Source organism: Acanthaster planci, linkage group LG10 (genome assembly GCF_054643075.1).
Source record: "Acanthaster planci isolate LZ-2023a linkage group LG10, COTS_SCS, whole genome shotgun sequence".
NCBI lineage: Eukaryota > Metazoa > Echinodermata > Asteroidea > Valvatida > Acanthasteridae > Acanthaster > Acanthaster planci.
This window is the reverse complement of record NC_141786.1, coordinates 7,607,994-7,627,123: the sequence shown is the minus strand read 5'-3', so window position 1 is coordinate 7,627,123 and position 19,130 is coordinate 7,607,994. Positions and strand designations below refer to the sequence as shown.

At 42.2% G+C, this 19,130-nt stretch overlaps 1 long non-coding RNA gene across 5 annotated transcripts; it reads right to left on the bottom strand.

Annotated features, from left to right (window-relative positions):
- Nucleotides 1-2,073: 2,073 nt before the first annotated feature.
- On the bottom strand, nt 2,074-18,574 carry LOC110976797 (uncharacterized). Of its 5 annotated transcripts, XR_015426612.1 has the most exons (5): nt 10,301-13,667; nt 8,972-9,121; nt 8,579-8,769; nt 8,057-8,158; nt 2,074-7,740 (listed from the first exon to the last, which is right to left on the bottom strand). It is a non-coding gene; the product is annotated as an uncharacterized LOC110976797 (long non-coding RNA). The 5 variants fall into 5 exon arrangements; XR_015426611.1 differs by having other exon boundaries at nt 8,057-8,769; nt 10,301-13,694; XR_015426610.1 differs by lacking the exon at nt 10,301-13,667 and adding an exon at nt 17,340-18,574 and having other exon boundaries at nt 2,074-8,769.
- Between the last annotated feature and the right edge of the window lie 556 nt (nt 18,575-19,130).

Below are 19,130 nucleotides of genomic sequence, written 5' to 3'. Positions count from 1 at the left end.
GACGGGTAGACAATAGACCTTGCCGTAGCTCCAGAGGCCCGTTTCAGACTCGGCCATATAGCACATTCTAACAATTTAATACATGGAACAGATACCAAATATGTGGGCAGCTACAGTATCACATCGTGACAATGTAATTTCCATTTAATTTCCAGTTTATTACCAATAAAAATGCTTTTAAACCGGTAAAACTAGCATTTACAATGTTTACTAAAAGCTACAAAAATTTTCACAAACAAAAGAAATAAAAAGGATACAACAATTGTAACATATAAAAATAAGCAAAACTTCCGACACTGAGCCATTTAGACCACCTACGACACACTTGGCAAAGGTCGAGTTCGGCGGGCGGCCTGTTCTTGACACGGGTTTCTTGTTCTCGCGCTCCAATGGCGGGAACACGACTCAAGAACACTGTTCTCGGAACAGGAGCATACACCACCTCCTCGTCAGGGTTTTACAAGAACACACGGAAAAACTCGTGAGATTTTGAACAGCTGCAAACATGCAAAAAGTAGACTGATGGCTTACAAAGCCAGAGAATTTTTTACAAAAGTAACATTAATTATTCTCAGTAACACAGAAATGAATGTTCCTGTTTAAACAGAGAAGACTTCAGCTCAGTTGTGCAAACATTAACTCTCGAGTAACGTACATGTACATGGACGCCGCCATGTTGCATGTTGCTTGTCACTATTATACCCAGCGTACGTTCCCGGCGTTCGAGCGGCTGGCCCAAGAACAACAAATCAAGCAACATGCCCTGCACAGCCGCTTTTCACTAAAATTATTTTCTGTGGGTCTCCCAATTTTTATTTACACCTTAGCCTATGTTTTTACGCTTTGGTGGTGCTAATTTCCGCTCGAAAAGTGTCCAGTATTGACTGAAGCAGCCATGCCTGGGCGAGCTCGCAAAAACGCAAAACGATAGTTCGTGTTCTACAAATAAATGTCTGTATTTAGTTCCAAAACTTGATACTTAGGAGGTGGTGAGATCGATGGATTGTGACAGAATTGGCGTGATCCCTCTTCCACTGATGGTAAATTTCTTTTGTGTGTAAAAACATGTTCCGAGGTTGGTCAACGAGTTTGCCTGCGTCTTGGTCTGTTCAGCTTACACGTATAACTGCAGAGTACGAGTCGAACAAGCGTGCAGACATGTTATTGTATTTATTTTAGTGCTTAAAATAGCAGTGGTAAACGATTACTGGTATTAAAAACTACTGCTGGCTGTGCACTGTACAAAACAGCAAAGAATAATATCAAAAATTCGAATCCTGGGTGTGCCGTGACTGTCTGTATACATTTGAAGCATAGAAGAAGGGAAACGGCGAAAGATTCCATCAAAACTCAGTTAAAACAGCACAAGAGGTGTAACTGGCTTAGATACGGAAATCTCTCCTATTGAGAACGGTTGTTGTTCATTGGACATTTCGATGAAGTAGAGAGGTCGCTCTTATTGTCCAGCAGTAGCGGATTTATTTTCAAAGTCGAAAGGGGACACTTGTGAGACCATCAGGCATCAGCCATTAGTAATAACAGCAAAAGAGAAGTTGCAAAGAATCGACTGATGACTATTAAAAATTGCTATTAAACGCTTCGTTCAGGTGTTCAAGTGCATAGAAACGTTTAACCACAACAGTCGGTCATGGGCACGACCAGGATTTTTTTCCAGGTGCCAAACCAATGTTTTGCGCTCGGGGAGGCGTTTTTGCAGAAGGGGCAGATCACTCATCAGCTTAAAAATGAAAAACAGATGACCGCCGGGGTAAATTTAAACATTGTTTTCACTTCCCCATTTCTTGTCATTTTGTTTTCTTTTTTCTGGGAGGAGCACACTCCTTACTCCACCCCCTTGCAATGCCAATTGGTCCTAGGTCCTAGGTTGAGTCACAACAGTATTTAACAAACGGCGCTGGCGCTTAAACGAAAGTACAGTACAGGGCCCTTTGGATGATGTGAGTCATGTTTCACAATAGTGCAAGGCACGGAAACAAAGGTCACATTTTGTAATAACGTACGGGTATATTAACTCAAGACTTCAAACAACCCACACAGTGTGGACATCAGGAGTGAAAGACGCACACAGTGTTTTATTTATAATATTATGCTGCTACAAGGCACGCAGGTTTTTAATTAACATATGCCATTTCAACAGCGAAACGACTGCATGAGTCATAGGAGTGAATAAAACAGAAACTACAGATAAACATATGAGATTTGCTGAATTGGTGGGTCAAAATTTGTTTACCAGTAGACTCCAGAAAAAGAAATATTCATGAAATGCCGATTCTCGTCAAAAGTAATGTGTCTGTTCCTATAGTGGCCACAACTTGTAACATGTGTTTATAATGCATGACTCCAGCCACACTGACAATTCTTCAACGCAACGTAAAGATTTACACATTTCCCATGCTGTCAAAGGCTGACAATTAAATTAGGGCAAATTACTGCGATGTCGTAACAAAGAAAGGAAGAATTTCTATAATTTGCTCATCGAAAATATTTGTCAGAAAAATTTGTCCCCTGAGACACTGAGATGAGCTGCCAACGAGATGTTACGTTAATAATTACTGCAGCAGCATTTTCCAAATTTTGGCAAATTGTGATTGGAAATAACTGTAACATTGCGATTTACTTCCGCATGAATGTGCTATTTCGTATCAGCCTAAAAAATCTTCAAAGTACCAAATTATTGCTCTAAGCTGACACAAAAAGAATTGAAGTTTAGAAAACAATGGGACATAAAGCATTAATGAGTGGGGCATTACAACACGTTCACTGGCATTTGAATGTTACAGGATGTAATGACCGATATTAAATTAGTAGGGACTCAGTCTCTTCAGTATCCGGTTCGTAAGTGACTTCGTCACAAAGGCGGACGCGCCACGATTTGCAGGCCCTCATTGGACAATCGCTGAAGTTGCGCGTTAACTTCCGGTTCCAAGGTTCCACGTAAACGGCGATCAAAGCATGTAACCCTATGTGCACTGCACATGTGCAGTGGGCGTGGTTTAAATTGAAGTGACGTCACACTTACGAACTGGATAGGCACAAATCTGCATGAGATCTGTTTCTTAAATGTCCCTGTTGTGGTTGGTTAATGTTTCCAAGAAACAGCTTCCTTGTCAGTTAGAGTTTATTGTGCAATGATGACTTACAGTGAAGCTGCATTGAATTTTTCTGAGGCACAAATTTTCTCCATTGTTATATCCCTTTCAATCTATGAAAATTATCTGGCATGCCTTTGTAAAGTAAAATATGCTGACAAGTGCACTTTTTAAACATTTACAAATGATCCATGTTTTTCTGGACAACTGACGGCACTGTCGCTATAATGTCATCCAGAGAAGACATGGCTCCGTCCATAGATTCTTCTGTTCAAATTGAGAACGCAGAACTTATTGAAAGCAATTCTAGAAAAAGGGTTGCCTACTTGTTTCTTGCGACTTGTACAACAATGAATCATCAAAGAAAATTTAGGTTTTCAAATTCTGAAAATCGTTGAAGTTTGTGTACAGATACCAATGTAACAATTAGTTTTTGCTCAATATGATATCATAGTTTTTACCTGTAGATATGGAAATACTTAGCGTAGAACTCAAAGAGGAAGTAAAATACCTTTTCAGACCGTAAAACAGAAATTACGATGAGGTTAACTGAGACACAATGGTGCATTTTGGAAGTCTGTTTCATCAAGGTTCCATTTGCAGAGACCTGTTCAGTGTTTGGCACTTGCTTGTGGTTTAAAAGTACAAAGTTTCATTTCAAGAAATTACAGTATATACCACGAATTCATGATTAAGGCAACATAGTCCAAAGGCACTCTAAAACTGATGACCCATTTTGCATTCATAATTCTAAAAACTTGTCATTATTTTCTAACATGACTTAGAAACTCCACCTGATACACGATTCAAAATTAAACCTGTAGAAAAAACACAAGACACTTGTAAATTGCATGGAAGGCCAAATCGCTGATTCTGATTATATACACCTTTTATGTCCCGGTAGACCGCTACAACAATATGGTAAATGGGGGAATTAATAGTGTTCAAAATATCATACAACAAACGCCGCCAAACCCATCCGCGAAGTACAAGTGCCATCGTAGAGGTCGCCCTTCACTGACGTCATGAGATGCTTCCACGCTGACCTCTGGATCCTCCATTTGTACGGATATCATTCCATGACGGCCAGGTCCCAGCATTGGGTGGATGCCTCGAAACCTCCCGCTCATGTCAAACCAGTACAATATCTCGGTCTCCGATTTGTGGCGTTCCTTGGAAACAGTTGCCGTGACCACGAAGCCGACGGATTTGCTGATGTAGCAAGCTTCAGTTGGTATGCCAGGTAAAGTGATGCTAGCAGAAACCTCCACTGATGCACGTTCGCAGTTGGCACCGTGGGAACTTCGCCCTGGCGCCCTCCGGATGACTTGGATAATGGAGACAGAATTTACGTAGCCAAGAATAACAGTTGTGATAAAACCCTCCTGCTCTTTCTGTTCTAGAGTAGCTAACACGCTCATAAACCGGCAATCCCCTTCGATCACCATACCCCTACTCTCTGGATTAATGAGCCTGGAGTCATTGGTGGGAGTGTTGGGAGGACTGTTAGGGATTGCCAACGGCTCCAAGCTTGCTGGGTCCAAAGCAACAATGCCCGATGGCAGCGCGACGAAGACTGTATCCGCAGCCAATTGGATGCTCTGTATCAGCGACAAATGACTCTTCTTGCATTCTTTGGTCCTCACATCAAGTGAAATGACGTGCGTCATTGACTCATCACAACCCAACAAATTCCAACCGGAGCAGGTCACGAAGGTCCGACACCCACTAAACCCCAAAACATCAGTATCTGTGGCTCGAAGTAAAATGACACCCCGCTGGTCAAAGACCACAAGCTCATTCTCACTTGAGGCTCTGTTTCCTAACATCAAGCGTTCGTAGGCAAAAAAAACCAGTCTGGTTGATCGAGGTGCTCTCCAGGTCTCTATTTGCTCGGGAAGAATCCAGAATGATTGGACTGTCTTGGTCAAATGCACCACTGGATTTTTGAAAGTCTCTTCCGTCCTACAGTCCAGAAACACCAAAGCATTGTCTCTCTGAGATGAGTGGGATTTCAAGGCACACAGAAGACTAAGAATCACGGTGTTTTCTCCAACATGTAAGACGTTAGACAATCTGACCGTTTGGGGAGGAGGCAGGCAGTCCTTAGCCATTTGCTTTGTAATGAAATGGGATGCATTCTTGACATTCCCCCAAACGGGCAACTGCTTACCTTGGAGGATATCTATGATCAAAGGAAGGTTTATTTCACACCTTTTGTCTATTAAGATATCAAGCAAGTCCTTGGCGTCCTCTAGTCGAGAGGGGTTTTCAATCAACCAGGTGTCTCGGCGAAGGTCCTCGAGAACAGCATCCCGTCTAGCTCGCAGAATTACACGTAGTAGGTCAACTCTCACATGCCTAGACCCCTTAGAATACTGCAACATGGCTAAATGATGGGAAATCTCTGGCAACCTCTCCCAGAACTCCCAGTCTTCCTGCCTCAACGCTTTCCTTTCGTAGTTAACGACGTTATTGGAAATCAGCAAGCTGCAGACTGCCCCTGTGCATTCACTCGTCAACAGGTGGATAGGTGTCGGAAGAAAAGTATCCAAGCGAAAGCCACAAGCGTACGGTACGTCTCGACAGCCGTCGTTGTCAAGCTCAAACGATGGCTCGGAGCCAGCCTGGACAGCTCTCAGACTCTGTTGACCGCCGTCTCGCGTCTTGTGAAAGTTGTCCCACCTTTGCAACTCGATGTGCCTTGTTTCATCAGGTACACAAACACTCCCTGTGTACGGGTCAAGCAGTACGCAGGTCATAGGTGGCAGGTTAACCATGATAGTTCCCGTCAAAAAGCCGTCCTTTGTTATTCGAAGATTGGGTGAGTCGCCACAAACTTCAGAAAGGCACCCATGACTTCCAGAATCTCCCAGGCCGATTGGATACCCTAGTACCCGTCGCCATAACAGTGGTATGCATGTACAGACAGCTCCTGCTTCTGAGATCCACTGCGTAAACGGCCACCAAGGATACAAATTGCTCTTTGGTGAAGCCGAACAGCACGCTATAAATCCAGGTACCTCCACACCCTGTCTACTGCCAAAATACCTGCTGAAACTGACAAACGCTCTCTCTGCATCCTCAAACTTCCCGAGTAGCGATCTTACAACTGAAAGGTGAAAATATGCATTTGGATCTTTCTCAGCAACTACGACAATGTTGGACTCCATCTTCAGTAACCACTCTTTGTTCCTGTCTACTTCTGACAAGTCTTCGTGAAGGCTTTGATTTATAGCATCCAGAGTATGACAGTGTAACATGGAAATTAACGCAGCCCGTGTGGCGTCCGATGGACAGTACTGTTCACACAATACAGCGTCCCAAGATGTTGCTGCGTGCCAGGCACTAGTTTGGTTCATTATTCCCTGGTCGTAAGCTGATGCACAGAGAATGAGCGAGTGCAACTTGATTTCATTTATATGATCCGTGGATTCATCAGAAATGAGCTTGGCGGCATCACGGTAATATTTAGCAGCCAATTCAGACTCACCGCTCTGAGCCATTAAGCGGCCAAGTTCGTTCAACTGTAAGCCATACTGTAATCTTGTGTCAAGTGACGATATGCATGTAGTGGTAAGCTCACCATTAAGGGTACCTTTACCAATGGACTTGGTAAGAGCTTGTTCAGCCCTCTCTAAGTAACCCCTAGTCCACCACACGTACGCCAGTGCAACGTCGAAGCAGTGATGTACTGCAGATGGCGCCCACTGCTTCAGCAAGCTCTCTACCTTGTGAACGTAAGCCCAGATGGTTTCAGATGGTCTATGATGAAGCGCCTTCAGCGAAGATGTTCCAGGCACTGAACTGGGTAGAAGCATGGAAATAGCATGTGCAAGGACAGCTATGCACCAGTCGCTGGCATCGTAACCATCAACTGGATCAGGTAGCGGGAGCATTCCTGGCATAAGCGGCAGTCCAGGACAGTGTTGTGAGCTCATAATGGCACCGTCAATGTGGCGAGTATCCCGACGGAAGCATTGTCGCAATCCTGCTCGATCATACTGCTGACCAAACCACAGGTAGCCGTCGACTGTGCGCTCTGCCTGGACGAGAGCCTTCAGCAGCCAATCAAATCGGACCTGCTGAAGCCATCTTTGGTGGCGGGTTTCTTTCACCTCAGGCAGCAAACCTGGAGGAAGCTGAATCATTTCTTCTGTAGTCTCAAAATTGACAAGCCTTTGTAAGCATAGCTGCGCTAAAGTCGGGATGGGTTTCTGCACGTTGTATCTACCCAAGACTTTAGCTGTCTCATATCGGACTGTCTCTTCCACTCTCACGGACAGTGTCCCAGAATGCATGACTAATTCTCGAAGACAGAACAAACAATGTTGTGATGATGGTCGGAAGAAACAGTCTGTATCCTTATAATTTTCGACCCCATCCCTGCCCCACATCTTGTTTTCATTACTGCTGTTCCAAGCTTGAGATGAACTATGTGCACATATTCCGTGGCCTGTCTTCTCTTCCAAAGGATGACCGATTGTAGTGTTCGATTGTTGTTCTTCATAATCAACTGGCGTACCTTCGTCAGCATTATTACTCACAGACGTCGGAGTTTTCTCAAGAATTTTCTTTATGAAGTCACACACCTCGTACATGACAATTTGACCGATTTCCGCTGCCATAACTGCAAAGGAAAAAAAAACGACTCCTGGCTTCGCTTACTTCAACAAAGAAAAGCACCCGCCCCGTACTTCACTGATACATACTGGTATGTACCAAAGGTAAATAGCCTTATATCGCGCAAAATAATTGGCATAAATAATCTTATCTAAATTAATCTATGTCAGTGTTCTAACATTAAAATAGTAAAATTGGTGCAGTTTAAAAAAAAGCATAATAATGAAATCATCTAAATCAGAAAAGTGTTACGAAGGGACTCTGTAACAAACATGACTTTCCCATATTTTTGTTGATCTGGGTAGAAATACTGTGTCACAGACCTTCAGTTTGCAGCCGTTTGCAGAAAATTGTGCAGTCCGCTCGCGCGCACCAAGATGGGTTTGTGGTTCAGCCAAGAGGTCCGTCGGTCCAGTTTTTAAACCCTATAAAAGGTAGTGATCACAACAGTTTCGGGACCTGTTAATCTTCTGTATTTAACTATTGGCACAATTGTAAATGAAATGTCCAGACCTGGTGGTACCATCTGGTTGGCAGACTTGTGTTTGTACAATAACAATTGACAATAGGAAAGGATTTTGGTGGCTAGTGGATGTTTCATCGGAGAAACTTTCCACCTCCGACATTTTACAAAGTGTTACTGTTAATGTATAATCCGCACTTCATATCCATACGATTTGATCAACACAATGCAGATGTAGAAAAACACTCGATGGCACGTCTGAAGATGGCAGCATAAATTATAGCTTCATGCATTGAAAGTTGGTATTCAAAACATAATAAATGATCACTGTCACAGTTTCCTGCATTGAAAGTTGGCATTCACATCATTATGAGCACCTCACCAAAGTGTCACAGAATCGGCGGTAAAAGCTGCCGACACGCGGTCGCTGTCGCTGTATTGTGGGTAGTCAGTTAGGCCTATGCTCCAGTGTTTGGCCTTGAAAAAATCACAATTATCCGTTTAGTACGCTCCTTGACATTCCATTCGTGACAAGCCGGGCACGTCTGACGATGAGATGGGAAGCCAACACGACTATCAAAAACAGAAGGAACCAACAGATTTATCACAGACGGAAGAAAAGATTTCAGAGGACGTGGTTTTTATAAAGGAAATTTGCAACCCATAATGGCGGCATTTTATTTTCCGTTGCGAAATGAAACTTCCGTCCCATTGAGGTTCTTTTGAGAAATATGAAATTGAATTAATCGATTCAGATTATCTCTGAATGTCCTACCCAATGTCTCCATCTTCTCATTGACGCTACGATGCTACATCTAATCCTCGAGGGTCATTATCCATTTGTTATCCTTGAAGATGCGTACGACCAATTTTATGTTGAGGCCACTCAACGATCTCGAGATCTTGTCTGCACAATGCTGTCATCCTAGGATAAAATAATATATGTCGGGATTTTAATGAGTCAGGTACCAGCACCTCCAGAACAGCTGCAATGTTGATGAAAATATACCTCTGTGTCATATATCAACCTAATTCTCATTTTTGTTGTGCTATTTTGAAGGGTATTTTGGTACATAATGTTGAGCATTTCCATAATAAAGAGTAATTTTGCGAGGAAGAATTCCGAAATGAGTATTATTTTCTGCATCAAAAAAGGAAAACAGTTCCACATTTTGCTTCCTCGGATTTCCTTTTCTTTGGTGATTTATTCCCGCCCGCTTTTTTTAGTGATAAAGGTAATAATCTATAGTAGCCACCTTTCTCGTACTACATTTTTTTCAAGGGACAAGTTAAATTTTGGTCTCCCGATTTTCATAGAAAGCCATACAAAATGAATATGTCTTCGCAATTCCCTGACATCAGTGCCTACATTGTCCAGGAAAACAGGGAACATTGTATCTGTTCAAATGCACGTAACCTAGCTGGCCTGACACCAAATAGCTTTCAGATAAAGCAGAGGTGTATAATGTGTGGATGCGTGTGTAAACAAGTCATCGCCTGGGCCCTTCAAAATGCATCTAAAATGAAACTGAATTGTTAGTATTTATAAGCTGTGAGTGTATTGGTTTCCGTGTTCGTATTACAATTTATAAACCGGTTTACATCTGGGCATGGCGGCCTTCGGGATTCAAATATTTCATCACATCGCTTAAAAAAGATGTTTAAACAGTGAAAGGTGTGCCATTATTCTTGGTTCCTCAATTATAATTATACGCATCACTGCGAGCAGAAACACAAAACACTCTATGGAAGCCGTGCATACGGTGTCGCAGTCTTCTCTAATGATTTAAAAAGAAAATGGAGTAAAGCGGTTTTCATATGAAAATGTCCGCTTTAGATATTCTGTCAGTGTCCTATTTTTTTAAATATCTCCAGTCATTGACATATGCTACTTTTTTATTCCCTTGGCTAGGTTACATTGTTTCTACGTGCGACCTTGATATTCAAAATATTATAAGCACCTTCCATAAAGGGTTCATTGCGTTTGTAAAAGAAATGAACAAGAAATACAAAACGGAATGATTGGAAATCTACCACTTTCAAAATGCGGACGTACTTTGACAATGAACATCCGATACACCGGCACAATTGTCTCGTCGCTTACCTTTGGAGCTTCCACCCACAATTTCGGGATGTATCAAAAGAGTGCGTCCGCGCGCACACATCTACCTCCCAGAACCGGTGCTCATAGCAGGAATGATAAGCAATGCTACTTCATAAACATGATTGCAGAACAGACTTCATTCAAGGCTCGATTCAACAATGAACGTCCTACTTAATAACAACCTGGACGGATACCCAATTTCAAAATTGCCTGAGGTGTTTACTGGAAACAAATGAATCTGCTATGACAGCAATAACAATACCCCCTGCGTGTGTGTGCCTGATGAACCACAGCAGGGGTCTATCGTTGCACAGTGACGGAGGGAAGTACATGTACTAGGCCAAGGGTGGATTTTCCTTCGCGCATGTAACCACACGCCTGTTTGACTCATGTGCGCACAGCGTGAGCATACTGTGCATCTATTTCCTAGTATGCCACATCTGTGCACTGGTAATCTCTGCGTATTTGGGGTTGCCTGTTACCGTCTATTTTGTCTGTTATATTTTCATTTTCCTATTTTTTTATGTCTTATTATTCAGATCTGCACATATTCGCCAATATAACATCCCTTCACTTCATTTACAGCTTTTAAATCACAGCTATTTAATATGTCATTTATTTTATCCGTGAAGTGGTTCAAATTGGACTGTACACGAAAGCAGTCTTTTATCTTTCCTTGACATGCATTTGCCCAGCTTTTGGATGAGTGAAGATCAGGGTGGCACTGATTAGCTGGTATCATTTTGTCTCCACTGTACCATTCACTTAGACTGGGGAGGAAATCAGCGTCAAATATGCGTTTAGTATTATACGCGTTCCCTGCGCAGATCATCAGCGATACTAGTAGCGGCTAGTCAGTCACGTTTTACACTGCACTGCCTGATCACTAGCCAAAGCGGTAACCAAACCAAACTCCGCGTGACAAACCTTCCAAGAGCAGGTCACACAGAGGGCCTCCGGAGAGTTATTGGTTTCTTTTGTGCCCCAGGTTTTCTGTGACAAAATGCAAGCTCCAGGCACTGCATGTGCAGCTTTCTTATGTATCTGTGTACAAAACTGAGGGCAGCGATCGCTGCATTGAACTACCCTCGGGGGGTTAGCCATTTGACCTGAGGCCAGTCTACCTGTTGAGATTCTACGGTTTGGCCTTTTGGGTCACCTAAAACTTGGAATATCAAGTTTCGGTACCGGATCGCGAAGTTTGGTACGGTGCGTCCGACGGGACACGACTGAGTTGGTGGCAATTCAGCCGCACACCAGCGTGTTGTGTGCAGCAGTGCAACTTAACTAAGGCGATCCTTACACTCTCAGGATACTACACATAATTTAACCCTATTAAGACTGTTTTGTTTTCTTTTCATCTCTTCTCTTTTCATTTCTTTTCTTTTTTTTTCTTTTCTTCTCTTGTCTTTTCTTTTTTTTCCTTTTCGTCCATCCCCCATAGTTGCAGATATCGAACACATCGGACCGTTATTTCGCCGACATACTATGCTTGTCCGACCGAGCCACCCCCAAGACTTCACAGAGCCTCAATCATCTGTGCCAAGGGACGGCACAAGCTAACCAAAATGGCTAAGTCAGCATAAATCAGAACACCGTCTTCCCTCTACCATAACATGTAGCAAATCTCACACCACACACTGTTTAATCAATCCTTAGGCCTATGTACATTCACACCCACGTTCAGGGAGTGCCAAGGGTGCACTCATGCACGCCCTGCATTCGAGGTGGGCCAGGGCTAACACAAAGGTGAACTAAGTTAATAAATACAAAACTACAATGGTCAACAGCAATCATGGTCCTGCCAGGGAAAAGACTAAAAAAATGTGGTTACTCTGAAGCCAACCAGGGCCATTTTACCGAGCCGAATACAAATGTGCGGGATGGCTCGCTTCTATTGACGCCAAGGAGAATAAAAGCGGGCATTGCCGGGCCAAGCTTTGTATTCGGCTCAGTAAAATGGCCGCGAGTGGATTCAATGATCTCTATAAGCTGATTAAAGGCATTGCGAGTCCAGATTTTTTAATATACGTCCGTGGCCGGTGTAACGGTCTTATTTATCCGGCATGCTCGGAATTCCGGTCATTAACCGAACACTGCCGAGCGACCCGAACGTATGTGCAGTAAGTCCCGCTTTGTGCACTTTTATGGTGTGCTGAGTTCCTACCAACCTCGACTATATGGCTGCCGCGGCGTGCGCCTTCGATTTAAGATTGCTCAAGGCATGTTGAGAACCATGTGCCAGCGTATGGCGCTGCAAGAGCGTACCAATGAGAACGAGGTTGCGCATGTACTTGATGTACAGACCGTGGTTACTTATGGCTCGAAGCAACGTACATGTATAATCATGATGCACCACTCAGAGATCTCTGGCTCAAAGGCGGCAAAGTCAAAGTATTTCCCTGATCTCCCAGTCTCATCTACATAATATTTCTCCGTACGCCCAATTAAGCCACCGCGCTTGCCAAATGCAGGACCACAGCGTACGCACGTACAGTACACAACCGGAAAAATCAGCACGCCGGATAAGTGAGACCGTTACAACGGGTTATTTTGACCCCTCTCACAGCCAGGGGAGGGGGCAGATTACGCCCCACTCCCAGAACTCGGCTGTGCAAAGCCTGATGTTTTAAATGTCGTTTGCGCGTATAAACACCCCTTATCATTACAAAATAATGTGAAGCTTGAACTCAGTCACACATTTGGTTTTGTTGTTATGGTCATTTGAAGTTCAAGGCTTCATGTGCGTCAGTACGCGTGCATTGAAAGAGATATGTTGCATTATACGCGCAAGTAGGAGCGTGACTTATACCGTTATTCACATGGTTAACTACGTAATTAAGCTCTATACATAGTATTTTCTTGGTTTTATGTCTTCCTTTTATCAATATTTTGTCAAATAAATACGATTCAAAGGATCTCCCAACCTCCCAAAAAAATAACAATAACCAACACAAAGGCGGGGGGGTGCTCTGTGTCCCATAGTTTGCTTCGTATGCTTACTAGCCCTTGATTACTTCAGGACCTCCTGGTGGGCCAGTCAGTATTTTTCTATGACATCACGCAACCTAAGACTGTCGCCTATTTTTATCATCATATTTCATTTTGCTGTGCAATAATTTCACAGAAAAGGTCAATGTGTACCATATTTTCTGACCCTATGATATTTCATATTCATGTTCATCCCGTACAAAAGGTCTCACTAGACTGTCTGACCCTATGCTATTCTTATTCATCCCTAGGTCATCTTGAGCCATACTTTTTTCACCCCTGTACGCCATTCCTATTCATATCAATATCATATTATTACGCTTATGAATATTCAGGTGACCTTTTGCTATTTTGTACCAAAGGTCAAAGTGTACCAGACTGACCCTTCCCCACTACTAATGAGGCGTTATATTTTTCCTTGAAAAATCAAATTATTCAAATCAAGGAAAACCTTGCAATTTTTCGGCTTTTATCTTTATTCCATCTTTTAATTATGAAAATGTACTGCAATTAATTTGATTCTAATCCCATCTTTAATTTTTCATTAATCAATTATGTATCTTTATTGTCTTCTTAATTTTAATCTATAATTGTGTCTTTTGATGGAACATTTTAAAGTGAATTGCCAATCTGCTTTTTATAATGTGGACAAAATTCAATGGAGTTGAATTGAACTAAATGAATTGTAAGCAACTAGTGATAGCAGGTTGTGGACTCTCCCCTAGATTAGATTTCAGCTAAACAGAAGATGCTTCTCGTGAGGGCGTGCTAAGCTTAACAGCGACGTGCAGTGTGTTCTTCCACTCACAAATACATGTATCTCACCAGCCATTGCTACATATGGGCCTACTTTTCACACTGTACAGGGACCTGCAAAGGCACATGCAACTGCGAGCAGTGCTCGACTTCAAAAATTCTGCTGAGCAAATTCTTAAGAAACTTGCAAGTGTGATATATTTTCCATTTCAGCGATAAAAAGAATTCGAAAGTGGAATCTCCGGCACGCGTATTTCAACAACTTACTTGGCAGTAATCGCTGCTACATCTGACGCGGACTTTATGAGTGCATTTGCATATGTATGGTCTTGAATACATTTTGGATCATAAAATTTAACGATTGTTATGGTGCTCACATACACTTCTTGCACAGAAGCATTTTACTGTGCATGATATTTGCATTTGGCATTGTTAATTCATACGCAAAACAGATACATGGAGTCAGACATTCATTTTATGGGCGCATTTGTATATGTATGGCCTTGCATGGATTCTAAATAGGGCATTTTCATGATCGTATGGTGATTGCATGCACTAATTGCATGGAAGCATTTATTGTGCATAGTGTTTGCATTTGACATTGTTAATTTTTCTTAAAGTACCAGTACATAAGACTCGGACTTTATGGGTGTATTTGAATATGCATGGTCTTGCATGCATTTTGAATCATGAATTTTTCATGATCGTATGGTAACCACATACACTAATTGTATGGAAGCATTTTATTGTGTATTAATTGCATTTGGCAATTTTAATTCATGTGAAGGTACTGGTAGGCCTACATTCATATGAAAGTACTGGTGCGCGAGTACCTGGCCAACTATTACAAGATGTACTTGGGGATGTTGAAAAGAAAATATCCACTTTACTGGAAGGCGCTTTTATAAAATAAAGAGTCGTTCAGTCGGATCGGAGATTTTGACGTGGAGTAACATTATCACATAGTACGGTGCTGCGCCCAGGGTGGCGCTCGTAATCGACGAGATACGAGAAACACTGCGCCACAATGTACGGCTACAGAGACAGAGAAGAATGGAACGAAATCTTATAAAAAGAGTAAAGTCATCTGTCTTGAAAACCAGTCCTCCAAAATGCATTCATATTCGTCATTTTCAGTAGCTGTAGAAAGTCCTTGATTTGTAATGTGCGAAGGAATCTCAACGTGATTAAATTCGTTCGGATGTTAATAAATAAATACTTTGGGAAGGAACTCTAAAAAGTCGATGAAACTGAGTTTGATGGGGATGGGTTCGGTTCGCTTCGTTTCGTTTTGTTTTGGTTTGGTTTTAAGAAAAATCTATCAAGCATGAATCATTCAATCAATCATTTAAAACGTAATTTCGCAAGATTGATTGATTATGGTGTGTAATATTCACTGCAAATTACATTCCACTCACTTGTTTCATGATTGAGTAACTGCTTTTGTGAAAAGAAAAACGAGAAAAACAGCGCACCATTTTCAACGCTTAAGTTGAAGGTCTTGTAGTGTATCTTGCGTAAAATCTATGGATTGTAGGTCGTTCGCAGTACAAGCGAACATCGTCCGCGGGGTCAGGGTGGGAAACGAACATGACGGGTTCTCGTTCCCTTAAAAAAGAGCAGTTTTCAACGGCTACGAGTAATAAATTTACCTTGGAATAATGCGCCTCCTCGACAATGTAGCATTGCGGATTCATTGGAAAACTTCATCTAGGAACACAGCAGTCGACTCGTGTCCGTAACATAGGCCTATTATATGATTATGCACGCGCACGATCGTGTTTATAACGGCAGTTTGATGTCAGTTCACACGTCGATGAAAGTGTAAAACAACATTCACAGTTGAATCATTACTAATTATCACTTAAAAAGAATTCTGTCTTTGAGCAAGGGAGGATTAACGTGTGGAAATTGTACTTTTTGTTGACAAAATCATTGTGCTCGGAAACAGCCGCCTTATTGGATCATAGAATTATTATAGGGGTGATTTTGAATTCACAAAATTTTCCGTTAAAAAACCTTCCCTTAAATAAAATTCAACTTCATGTGGATCCAATTTACTTTGTACTTTACGCTTAACACTCAGGTTTCTATAATTTCAGTTCACAGTGTTTTTGGAGAAAGAATGTTGGTATATTTTTAGCTACTTTTAGGTTTATCCGTTCATTAATGGAGACTCCCACAACATCTGCAAACACCACAAATAAGAAATTTGGCACCTGTTAAAGCATGTGTTGTGCGAAGTGAAGTTAACTCTATTATGTTGGTCGGCCGACCATCGTAATAATAGAGAACAAAATCTTTGTTTTTCTCGAAAACTAAGCATTCTGGGTGGAAATATTTAACAGACAGAGTGAGACTGTTGTGTACTTTCTTTCAAGTAAGATATTTCAGGATTAAACGGAAATCCGATTTTTGGTAATTTACCAATGGTGTACACCACCTTTAAGTGCTTCGTGAATAAAACCACAATCAATGTCTCCACTGTTTACGTACGGTTGGAGTGCTAGCCCCCGGAACATGAGGGTGACAGACCAGTATTTGTATAACGGTAAAAATGATTGATGGAAAGTCTGGAACTCGCAATACAAACATAACCTTAACTCTACTGTTTAGCCATACAGTTGGAGTGTTAACCCGCTGAACACGAGGGTGCCATATAGAAAAGTATTTATACCTGACTTCTTCTGGTACACTGATTATATGAAGTTGCCCATAAACATAACAATTTGAATTCCCCAGACTAAAGACACTGTTTCTATACCTTAATTGCGATTTGGGGCAAGCTTTGGCATAGCCACCACCATCTCTGGAATGGACTGGTTCCTTTGTGCCCTCCTTATACATTGAGAACAGTGAATTGTTGCAAGCCGTCTCTTATGAAAAGTTTGCCCATGATCACGGAAGTATAGCAACAGTGACTGTAGTGTGGAGAATTGTAATTGTTATGTTCATGTGAATTTAAAGAACTCGGAGTACCAGATTTTATTTAAATTCAACTTGCAAGAGGCTTAATAATTAAGATGTAATTACATGTAAAAACTTTAACTTACATGCATTCCTAACCTCTATAACTGTAGCACTGATTATATTCAAATCTGGAGTTCTTTGAGGTAGGTAGTGGTGGTCCGCTTTCAAACACTATCCCAAACTTTTCCCATACAGGATTACATTAAAGAAATGCACACGGCCAGCTGACTAACGGATAGGGAGGATAGAGTGCTACAGGGGAAACAACAATGTTGACTGGATTGTCAGCCAAACCAAAGTATAGATTTCTCGCCCCACTTACCGTACCGTGGTGTCTGAGATTCATGACCAACACTGCAATTGGTTAGGAGATTGACTAAGGAGTTGCTCGGTAGTATCTCCTCCAATGAGATGAAGACGGTTTACTACTGTAGGGATCTGGGAATTCCCCATTTAATTTAGCGAATTGTGTGATCTTTGAACCTTGTGCACGTCGTCAAGGCGTGATTGGCCCACGTGGGTGCACAGAATGTTCAGTTCAAGTATTTTCTGTAAGTCTTGCCTGTCGGCCGGAAGTGGCCTACAATGTGATACTTTTTGGCGGCACTGAAGTTGGGCGAGTTTCCAAGTTTTTTCGGGAAAGCTGTGTGCTGTGGGAGACGACTGGGTGGATGGACGTTGTGATGGCTCGGCCGGGAACCACATAGATTAGCACCGGTTTAATTATCCAAGCAGTTGTGATTGTAATAGAAATCCAGTCCGCTTGAACACCCAAGTCTTTCAGTGTCTGCTGAACTTTCTTTTTGCCTGCCTGGCCTCCAATTCCCCCTTCAGTGGCGGACGGACCGCCGCCCCCGAGCGATCGGCCAGGGGGCCGGACCGCTACAAAAATGGCGTCGTAGACAGGATGGAGGCTACTGTTTTGGCAGGCATGTGTGCTTCATGTCCGACCCTGCCTGATGTCTTGGACAGTTACGGTGGCTTCGTAGTGAGGTTACACGATTTTGACCATGGAGGTTCTTCCGAATCATCAGTCCGGACAGTCCCCGATGTCCATGTTACGGCTGCTTTGGTGATGCATAGCTGTGGACGGAAAGGAGACACAAGGCTGTAGTTTTTCCGGTCTTTGCCGTTTGTAGTTGGCGGTGATCAAGCCCAGCTAAGTTGAACTTCAAGCTAAATATTGGACTTGAACACCCCGGGAAGCCGGAGTCTACAGCAAGGGTCAGGAACCAGGTGATTCCCCTTCTGATGGAGTTGTTGTCTATAACACTCAAGTTCGAACTCATAAATATTGTAGTTCTTGTTAAGCTGTGCACGAGTACTTATTTAGCCTACAACTGTTATTAGTTTAAAGGAAAATTCCGTCTTACTTGTTATTTGTGAATTTCAAGATAAGCTTTGTGACAATGTCATGATTTATTCCTTGTATTTTGGGGAAGATTTGTGAAGTTTTTCAATGTGCTATCCATGTAGGTCTAGGGCTTTTGCTTTAGGCTGTTTTTTGTATTTGCCATATGTTTAATGGCATACAGTATGTTGAGCACATTTTTTAGAAGTGCCTGAATGTTACATTTGCACTTAATTTCCCCATTTCTTGTCATGGCGGTTTGCATTTTACACTCCAGTACTGTGCTTGCCTTATCAGTTTATATTTATAGATTAAGGTCCATGTGTGAGTAGCCTATGTACATGTACATCATGTATTACCATTGTGTGCAGTATGTTATCATGTATCCCCTTATTGACGGCCTTGTTGGTTGCGTCATTGTACCCTGCATGTGAAGTTTGACTTCACCTTTGTAATTATGGCTGCACTTACAGTGCTTAAAGATGCACTTGCCATTCGTAATGAAAGGCTTGTGGCAACTGTGGTCCATGCAGTCAAAGATTTTGCTGTAGAAGCCACAGTTGGGAATTTGTCAACTCATTCTGAAGTTGATTTTGATAAGGTCATGGGGGACATTTTAGGCATATTTGCTGATACAAATAAGTTAATTATTGAGAACATGTGCCCCCTATTTGAGCAAGAAGTTGCAACTGTTATACCCACTCTGGCTCCCAGTGATCCATGTAATAACCATGGTGTTTTGGAGTGTAACGTTGATCTGCC